This window comes from Triticum dicoccoides, chromosome 1B, assembly GCF_002162155.2.
Source record: "Triticum dicoccoides isolate Atlit2015 ecotype Zavitan chromosome 1B, WEW_v2.0, whole genome shotgun sequence".
NCBI lineage: Eukaryota > Viridiplantae > Streptophyta > Magnoliopsida > Poales > Poaceae > Triticum > Triticum dicoccoides.
This window is the reverse complement of record NC_041381.1, coordinates 801,850-811,978: the sequence shown is the minus strand read 5'-3', so window position 1 is coordinate 811,978 and position 10,129 is coordinate 801,850. Positions and strand designations below refer to the sequence as shown.

The 10,129-nt window shown below is 42.4% G+C and overlaps 1 pseudogene; it reads left to right on the top strand.

The window, feature by feature from the left end:
• The window catches only part of LOC119349910, a 22,433-nt pseudogene extending 13,022 nt beyond the window's left edge, over positions 1 to 9,411 (top strand).
• Positions 9,412 to 10,129: the final 718 nt, after the last annotated feature.

The window sequence follows — 10,129 nt, the reverse complement described above, 5'->3', positions numbered from 1 at the left end:
GGCGACGGAGACGAGGGCGGCGACGGGGACGGGGGCGGCGACGGGGATGGGGGCGGCGACGGAGACGAGCGGCGACGGAGACGATCAAGGGCGGCGGCGATGGCGACGGAGACGGAAACAGAGGAACGAACAGAGAGGGAAACTGAAATTTTCGTAGCCGTTGTATATATAGAAGGCACCTTTAGTACCGGTTGGATCCACCAACCGGTACTAAAGGCCTGTTTTGGCCAGGCCAAGCGGCGGGAAGCGACCCCCTTTAGTACCGGGTGGTGGCACAAACCGGTACTAAAGGCCCCCCCTTTAGTACCGGTTTGTGCCACGACCCGGTACTAAAGGGGGTGCGCTGGCGCAGGTGCGGTGCGACAAGTTTAGTCCCACCTCGCTAGCCGAGGGGCGACCGCACTGGTTTATAAACCCCCGTGCGGTCGCTCTCTCGAGCTCCTCTACAAAGCAGGCTTACTGGGCCTACGTGTTCTTTGCAGCCCTGTGGGCCCACTTGGCCTTTGCGGGCTTGCATCCTGGCCCAACGACAGGTTGGGTTTCTAGTCGTATGCAGGCCACTCTGGCCTAGTAGGCGGGCTTTATTTTATTTTATTTTTTGCTTTATTTATTTTTGTGTTGTTTTTTTTGTGTATTTAGAGTTTCTTTGTGAATATTTTTGTTTTAGGTACAAAAAATTACAAACTTTCTGTTAGTGCCCGTAGTTTTCAAATTTGAATAGTTTAAATTTTGAATTATTTGAAATTAGTGTGAATCACTAGTTTGTGAATAACTTAACTTTAAAAATCAGTAAAGGCATGAAAGAATTTGTTTGCACATAAAATGTCTTCGCATTTCAAATGCCAAAACACATAACTACCCTAACTATTACAGAGATTCCCCTCTCGGTGCGAAACACAGAAGAAAGTGATGATAGCTAGTGAAGCCGATCACATCCCAGATCTTTGGGTGTGAAACTTTTTCTTCGCATGTGTCCCTTTGCGCCGTAACCATGGAAAATCTTCATCATTTAACGGGATGCTCGGATCAATATTCACTGTGAATGGAGCAATTTCATCAAACTTTTCATAATCTTCTGACTTGTCTGTCTTGTCATCCACTCCCACGATGTTTCTCTTCCCAGAAAGAACTATGTGCCGCTCTGACTCATTGTACGATGCATTCGCTTCCTTATCTTTTCTTTTTCTTGGCTTGGTAGACATGTCTTCACATAGAAAACCTGTGCCACATCATTGGCTAGGACGAATGGTTCGTCTGCATACGCAAGATTGTTGAGATCCACTGTTGTCATTCCGTACTGCGGGTCTTCCGTTACCCCGCCTCGTGTCATATTGACCCATTTGCACCGAAACAAAGGGACCTTTAAACCACGTTGATAGTCAAGTTCCCATATGTCCTGTATATAACCATAATATGTTTCCTTTCCCGTCTTGGTTTCTGCATCAAAGCGGACACCACTGTTTTGGTTGGTGCTCTTCTTATCTTGGGCGATCGTGTAAAATGTATTACCATTTATCTCGTACCCTTTGAAAGTCATTATATTCGAAGATGGTAACTGGGACAGCAAGTACAGGTCATCTTCAATAGAGGTGTCATGCATGGTACGTGTCTGCAACCAGCTGGCGAAACTCCTGGTTTGTTCACGTGTAATCCAGTCATCAGACCGCTCCGGGTGTTTGGAGCGTAGCAAATTCGTGTGTTCATCCATATACGGAGCCACCAAGGCGGAATTCTGTAGAACTGTGTAGTGTGCTTCAGTGAGAGAATGTCCGTCCATACATATTATTTGTTCCCCTCCTAGCGTGCCTTTTCCATCCAGTCTGCCCTTATGCCGCGATTCAGGAACACCAATCGGCTTAAGGTCAGGAATAAAGTCAATACAAAACTCAATGACCTCCTCATTTTGATGGCCCTTGGAGATGCTTTCTTCTGGCCTAGCACGGTTATGAACATATTTCTTTAAGACTCCCATGAACCTCTCAAAGGAGAACATATTGTGTAGAAATACAGGACCCAAAACGTTAATCTCTTCGCACAGATGAACTAGGACGTGTGTCATGATGTTGAAGAAGGATGGTGGGAACACCAACTCGAAACTGACAAGACATTGCACCAAATCATTCTGTAACCTTGGTATGATTTCTGGATCGATTACCTTTTGAGAGATTGCATTGAAAAATGCACATAGCTTCACAATGGCTAATCGAACTTTTTCCGGTAGAAGCCCCCTCAATGCAACCGGAAGCAGTTGCGTCATAATCACGTGGCAGTCATGAGACTTTAGGTTCTGGAACTTTTTCTCTACCATGTTTATTATTCCCTTTATATTCGATGAGAAGCCAGACGATACCTTAATACTGAGCAGGCATTCAAAGAAGATTTCCTTCTCTTCTTTGGTAAGAGTGTAGCTTGCATGACCCTGATATATGCCGTCTTCTCCGTGCATACGTTGCTGGTCCTCCCGTGCCTCAGGTGTATCTTTTGTCTTCCCATACACTCCCAAGAAGCCAAGCAGGGTCACGCAAAGATTCTTCGTCACGTGCATCACGTCAATTGCGGAGCGGACCTCTAGGTCTTTCCAATATGGCAGGTCCCAAAATATAGATTTCTTCTTCCACATGGGTGCGCGTCCGTCAGCGTCCTTTGGAACAGGTTGTCCGCCAGGACCCTTTCCAAATATCACCTTCAAATCCTTGACCATATTATGTACATCAGCACCAGTACGGTGGCGAGGCTTCGTCCGGTGATCCGCCTCACCTTTGAAATGCTTGCCTTTCTTTCTTACGGGATGCCTGCTCGGAAGAAATCGACGATGTCCCAGGTACACATTCTTCTTACAACTATTCAAATATATACTGTCGGTATCATCCAAACAGTGCGTGCATCTGTGGGATCCCTTGTTTGTCTATCCTGAAAGGTTACTGAGAGCAGGCCAATCATTGATGGTCACGAACAGCAATGCCTTTAGGTCAAATTCTTCCTGTTTGTGCTCATCCCATGCACGTACACTTGTTCCATTCCATAGTTGTAAGAGTTCTTCAACTAATGGCCTTAGGTACACATCAATGTCGTTGCCGGGTTGTTTAGGGCCTTGGATGAGCACTGGCATCATAATGAACTTCCGCTTCATGCACAACCAAGGAGGAAGGTTATACAAACATAGAGTCACAGGCCAGGTGCTATGGTTGCTGCTCTGCTCCCCAAAAGGATTAATGCCATCTGCGCTTAGACCAAACCATACGCTCCTTGCGTCATCTGCAAACTCCTTCCCGTACTTTCTTTCGATTTTTCTTCACTGCACCCGTCAGCGGGTACTCTCAACTTTCCGTCTTTCTTACGGTCTTCTCTGTGCCATCGCATCGCCTTGGCATGCTCTTTATTTTGGAACAAACATTTCAACCGTGGTATTATAGGAGAATACCACATCATCTTGGCAGGAATCTTCTTCCTGGGGCGCTCGCCCTCGACATCACAATGCTCATCGCGGCTGATCTTATAGCGCAATGCACCACATACCGGGCAAGCGTTCAAATCCTGGTACTCACCGCGGTAGAGGATGCAATCATTAGGGCATGCATGTATCTTCTGCACATCTAACCCTAGAGGGCAGACAACCTTCTTTGCTTCGTACGTACTCTCGGGCAATTCGTTGTCCTTTGGAAGCTTATCCTTTATCATTACCAGCAACTTTCCAAATCCCTTGTCAGATACACCATTCTCTGCCTTCCATTGCAGCAATTCCAGTGTGGTGCCCAGCTTTTTCTTGTCACCTACGCAATTCGGGTACAACAATTTTTTGTGATCCTCTAACATGCGCTGCAACTTCTTCTTCTCCAAATCACTTGCGCAGTTTCTCTTTGCATCAGCAATGGCCCGACCTAGATCATCAACGGGCTCATCTGATGCCTCTTCTTCAGCTTCTTCCCGCATTGCCGGCTCAGCTTCTTCCCGCATTACCGGCTCAGCTTCTTCCCCCATTATTGTCATCGTATTCAGGGAACCCATGGCCAGGATAGCTGTCGCCGTCCTCTTCTTCTTCATTGTCTTCCATCATAACCCCTCTTTCTCCGTGCTTGGTCCAAACATTATAGTGGGGCATGAAACCGGACTCAAACAGGTGGACGTGAATGGTTCTTGACGTAGAGTAATTGCGACCATTCTTACAGCCAGCACATGGACAACGCATAAAACCATCCGCCCGCTTGTTTGCCTCAGCCGCAAGCAGAAAAGTATGCACGCCCTCAACGAACTGGGGAGAGCATCGGTCATCATACATCCATTGCCGGCTCATCTTCATTACACAACACCGAATAGACCAAATTAATACAAGTTCATACATAAAGTTCATACAACACTTAAATGCAACAAACAAATAACTCTCTAGCTAAAGCATTTAAATGCAACAACAAATGCGATCAAGATCGCAACTAAGGTAACAATTGATCCAACAGCATAATGATACCAAACCTCACTATCGATGGCATATTTTCTAATCTTTCTAATCTTCTAGCGCATTTTCTCCTTGTTGATCTTGTGATCATCGACGACATCGGCAACATGCAACTCCATCTTCTCCCCCTCAATTCTTTTTAATTTTTCTTTCAAGTACTCGTTTTCTCTTTCAACTAAATTTAACCTCTCGACAATAGGGTCGGTTGGAATTTCCGGTTCACATACCTCCTAGATAAAAATATCTATGTCAACTTGATGGGCATAATTTGTCATAAACACGAAATGCAACAAATAGTTTTAAAAGAGAATATACCACATCCGAATCATAACAAGGACGAGGGCCGACGGGGACGGATATCAAAACCATGGCACTATGTATAACAAAGAACGTACGGGTAAGATAATTATTATACGAGTAACTATATATCCAAATCACACAAACATCAATTTTTTATATAAAATTTCATGAACAAGAGGCTCACCACAAGGTGGTGCCGGCGACGGGACGATGCGGGCGATCGACGGTGGTTACGATGGAGATTTAGAAGGCACTAAGTAAACCACACCTACATATACAAACTAAGTGTTATTTTGACCTCAAATTGCATATAAATCAAATACTAACACATATATATATATATTTCCTCCCAAATTACTAAACTCACAAATTAATAACTATATAAAGCATTGCAAGAGCTAATCTAGCAATGAGAGATGAAAGGACAAAGTTGCTAACCTTTGTGATCACTTGAATGGATGGGGGCCTTCAAATCTTGACAAATTTTGGGCAAAATGTGTGATGAGCTCGAGGGGAGAAGAGGAAGAACAGAGAGGAGAGGAGAGGGGAAAGGGGGAAGAACAGAGCGAGCTGGACGAAGGATTTATATGCAGGAGGACCTATAGTACCGGTTCGTGGCACGAACCGGTACTAAAGGTGCTGGAGGGGGCCCAGACTGGCAACATCCTGCCACCACCCTCATTAGTACCGGTTCGTGGCACGAACCGGTGCTAAAGGTTAGCCACAAACCGGTACTAATGAGAGCGGCCCGACTAGCCGTTGGAACCGGCACTAATGTATATATTTGTGCCGGCTCTAATACAAACCGGCACTAATGTGCTTCACGTTTGACCCTTTTTCTACTAGTGTTCGTAGGTAGTCGAAAGTTGGAGTAAGATGTTGGACATATCACAGAGTGACGTACAGGTGGAACAGGTACGAGTATGTGCTGAGATAGGACTAAAGTGCACCGACTTCAACCCGGCGAATAGACCAGATACAAAACATATAATCAGTAGACTTGATGAAAGAGAAATTATGGACATATGTATCGAAACTAGCATGATTACTTTATAGAAGGTAAGATCTCTCCCGTGTCATCCATGACATCCCTCCCACAAAACATAATCTTAGGAGCTTGTCTATATCTCCATTTTCAATTTGTTGCTCCAAGCTAGCAGATAAGGTGAAGTTTACTTAATTGGTAATTTGAACAGGTGAAAAATGCTTCAAATGAACTCCATAAAGATACGCCTAATGCGTCAGAAGAGACAAGCTCTGAGGTGTGTTCGCAGCTAAACATATCAGTAATTATTTATATATGATAAATTCTATATATGCTTACGGAAATAGTTAACATTTGAAAGAATATTTTTATCATGCAAACGTAAATTGTGTTGTTAAATTTACACGATTGTTATTAATAATATAAAATATAACACTGCTTCCTTTGGCAAATAGACGACATCCTAGAAAACTTGCTCTGAAACCTCTGTAGCTATCAATTCTAGTGTTGGTTTCACGATTCATTTGAACCTATGAGTTTTTCACGGAGATATTTGAAACTATAAAATGTTGAACATATTTATGTTTCAAGATTTTTGAAGACTCCAACTTTGCTCCTACCATAACATATTTAGTGCACTGGTTAAATCTGTGCAACGGATATGCACCCATGCCTCTACAACCGTCGGACGGAGAAGTGATGGCCAAGATCTATTTACCGCTCACATATTTAAAGAATAAACCTTGTATTTCATTAAAATCAACCACACACTTCAGCTTGTTGGGATTTTGCTATGGAACCAAGTTTAGGATACAAAACAAAGTTTCATGGAAATTTTGGATATGAAACTAAGTTTCATAAAGTTCTAGATGAGATAATTAAACCGCCGGGTTGTTTTTCCGAAATGAGATCGGCCGGGGGTGGATATTGATAAAAACATAACGTTGTTTTCCAAAACTAGTAGCAGCCAAAGACCAAAAGGTCTAGAGTGTGGGTTGATTTCAATAAATTACAGGGTTGTTTCGGCAAATATGCTACGGCCCAACTTGTGCCCAAATATTGCACACCGCTTTTTTATGCAATCGTCCAAAAAACACAGGTGCATCCGGTGCATAAATTCGGCTCTTGCACTTGATGAGTTCTCTACCTCCTATAAGGTAAGAGAAACATTTAATTTGAGCCGTTCATTGATCAAGGGTACATTTGACAACGTAAACACTTTTTTTAGCACAAGTACTTGTAAAATAGGAATGTTTCAAAAAAGATTCTGTTTCTTGGTTTCTCTCTTTTCCATACCACACATTCACAAGATGGCTCACATTTGTTCTGTACATACCTTAAAAAATAGGACAGATTTTATTTTCATTTTTTCATGCACAATAATTTATATTTATGTGGTTAATTTGAAGTTGCACCTCGGAGCACAGGCTTTCTGGTGAAATGAAACAACTTTTCAAATGAAAATAATAATTCTTGTCTTTCGTGAGCCTATAAATTTTCATGGAAGAAAAATAAATGTTGCACCTTGTGTACAAAAAACAGTTTTAGGGCTTAACTATTTTTTTGTTTTAGGCATTTTTCTTTTTCTTTTAGGTGCAAAATAGTTTGAATTTTCATGAAAGTTTCCCAATCACACAACGAGCGCAAATTTGTACATATGTCAAAAAAGATTCTTTTTTGAACTGTCTCTTCGTCCAGAAGCATGTTCTTGGGAGCCATTTGGCTGCACCCATATTTTACATACATATCATGTAAGAATTTAAAATTAAACTATATATTTATATTGTGCGGAAAAATATACCGTATCATATGTATGCGCATTACAAATGACACTGTATTGTTCATCTAAATTAATGGGTGGAGGCACATTAATCCCGGTTCTTGTTTGAACCGGGACTAATGGGTGGAGGTATTAGTAACGACCCATTAGTCCCGGTTCATGAACCGGGACTAAAGGCCCTCACGAACCGGGACTATTATGTGTTTTTCTACTAGTGATTGCTAACATAATAATTCGTGTAATTATCAGCGGCTTAATCCGGGCATGTTGAAGAATGACATCATGCATGCTATTTGGTTGAGCTATCAACAGCTTAATCCAGACATCAAGCGATGCGTCAAATACTGTAATGTTTTTCCCAAAAGATCCAAGTTAAATAAGGATGAGTTAGTTCACCTGTGGATAGCGCAAGGGTTTATAAAGACTAATTGTGCAACAGAGGACATGGAAGATGTAGCTGAGGGCTATGTTCAAGAGTTAGTGTCATGCTCATTTCTACAACCAGAAGAAGATGATTACTCTATCAAATACATTACAATCCTTGATCTGCTGCATGATTTATTAGACGAGATCGTTGAAAGGGATTACTTCAGAATCGAGAATGCAAGGAATCAGAGAGGAATAGTCTGGAAAGGAGATGTTCCCCGAGATGTCTGCCACCTTTTTGTTCAAAATTATGATGGAGAATTGATTACGAAGAAGATCCTTGCATTGGAAAATTTACGCACTCTAATTATTTATGTGGTTGAAAAGGATACACCAGTGGAGGAAAAAGTCATTGAGAGTGTATGCAATAGCCTGCCGAAATTGCGGGTACTGGCTGTTGCTTTTAGCCGGGAGCATCATCCAATCACACGACCCAATAAGTTCTCGATCCCAGAATCCATTAGCCAGTTAAAGCACCTATGCTATCTTGCTTTCAGGACATTCAAATGCACTGTAATTTTACCAAGTGCGCTAGCTGAACTTCACCATATTCAGCTGCTAGATTTTGGTCATCATAGCCAAACTTCTGAATTTACTACTGATAACCTTACCAACCTGCGGTACATAATGTGCCAGAGTGTGAAATGTCGTAACATAGGAAGGTTGATCTCACTCCAAGCGTTACCATGCAACACATTCACAGTAAGGAATGTACAGGGTTATGAGATAAAGCAACTGAGAGACCTAAACAAGCTTCGTGGCAATCTGGTGATCAATTGCCTTGAAAATGTCACAAGCAAGGAGGAAGCTCTTGAAAGCAATCTTGCTGCCAAGAAACGGGTCAAGGAACTGAGCATAAGATGGACCGATGGTTCTGCAAGGTGGTGCAGTCCAGAAGTTGAAGCAAAGGTACTTGAGGGCATGTGCCCTCCTGCGGATCTTGAAACACTGATGATCGAGGGCTACAAAGGTTCGAGGTACCCAGATTGGATGGTGGATCAGCAGAACAGTGGCCCAAAGGACCTGCAAAATCTTGAGTTAAAAACTTGGAGTCAACCGGGACCTGGTCCTGAACTTGAGGCTTTCCCTCATCTGCGTATGCTCAGGCTTGTGGACTGCAGCTGGGTCACCTTACCAGGCAATATGGAAGACCTCACATCGCTCAAGCATTTGGATATCTCTTTATGTTGGAATATTCGTTTGCTTCCTACATTGCCTAGGTCTCTTGAATATTTTTATCTTAGTTACTGCAATGATGATTTCATAAAGTCTTGTGGAACAGACGGGCATCCAAATTGTCGAAAGTTGGAGCACGTTCATCAAAAGGAAATTATACGCATGGCATGTAAGACTGTAGTCCCAATCGCCATTGTTCCTCTATTTTTTATCTGTAAACATTACCTCCGTAATATTTTTGATCTGCTGCTCCTCTGCTTAATTACGTTTCTTCATCCATTTGCTACTCATTGACGTTTCAGGACAGGAAGGCAGTGGAGGAGGTCTGTTGATTTTTGCATCAATTAATCACGAGAGGCATCTTAAGACGGTTCAAAAATATAGCCCGCTGCATTCGTGGCTAATTCCCGTGCTACTATCTGGTGGGCGCTACACTCATGATTTGGTAAGGTGTGACGTGTTTATTGCTTGGTAGCACGACTTGAACCTAGTAGCAGCAAATAAACTTGTGATGTTCAATTTGATTTGTCAGTAGAATAGTATGGAGTACTAGTACTATTCAGTTTCAAGATCTTGGGTATATGAAGCTCCAATTCTGTTGAGGAGTCGTGTCTTGATGGATCTCTGCTTATGTAACGTTTCAGCAACTTGGTTCAATCGGACTTTTGAATCTGATTTGTTATAAACATAAGCAGGGCAGATGGTTGTTGCATTAGTTAGTTCCTTGAACGAACGAATGATTTTCAAGTGACTTTGCTATTTCTTTTTCCTTCAAATAAACGAAATCCTCTTTATGGGAGGGGGTTAAATGAATGGACGGACAGAAATAACCGTGGACCAGCGAGGTCATATCAAAGTCAGTTGCACGTTCTAACAATATATGCTGAGCTCAAGGAATTTTGCAACTGATCCAGTGAACACATTTGGAGATGTAGTACCCCCTTCATCCTAAAATAAGTGTCTCAATTTTAATACAACTTTGTACTATCTGATACACTTATTTGATGTTAAA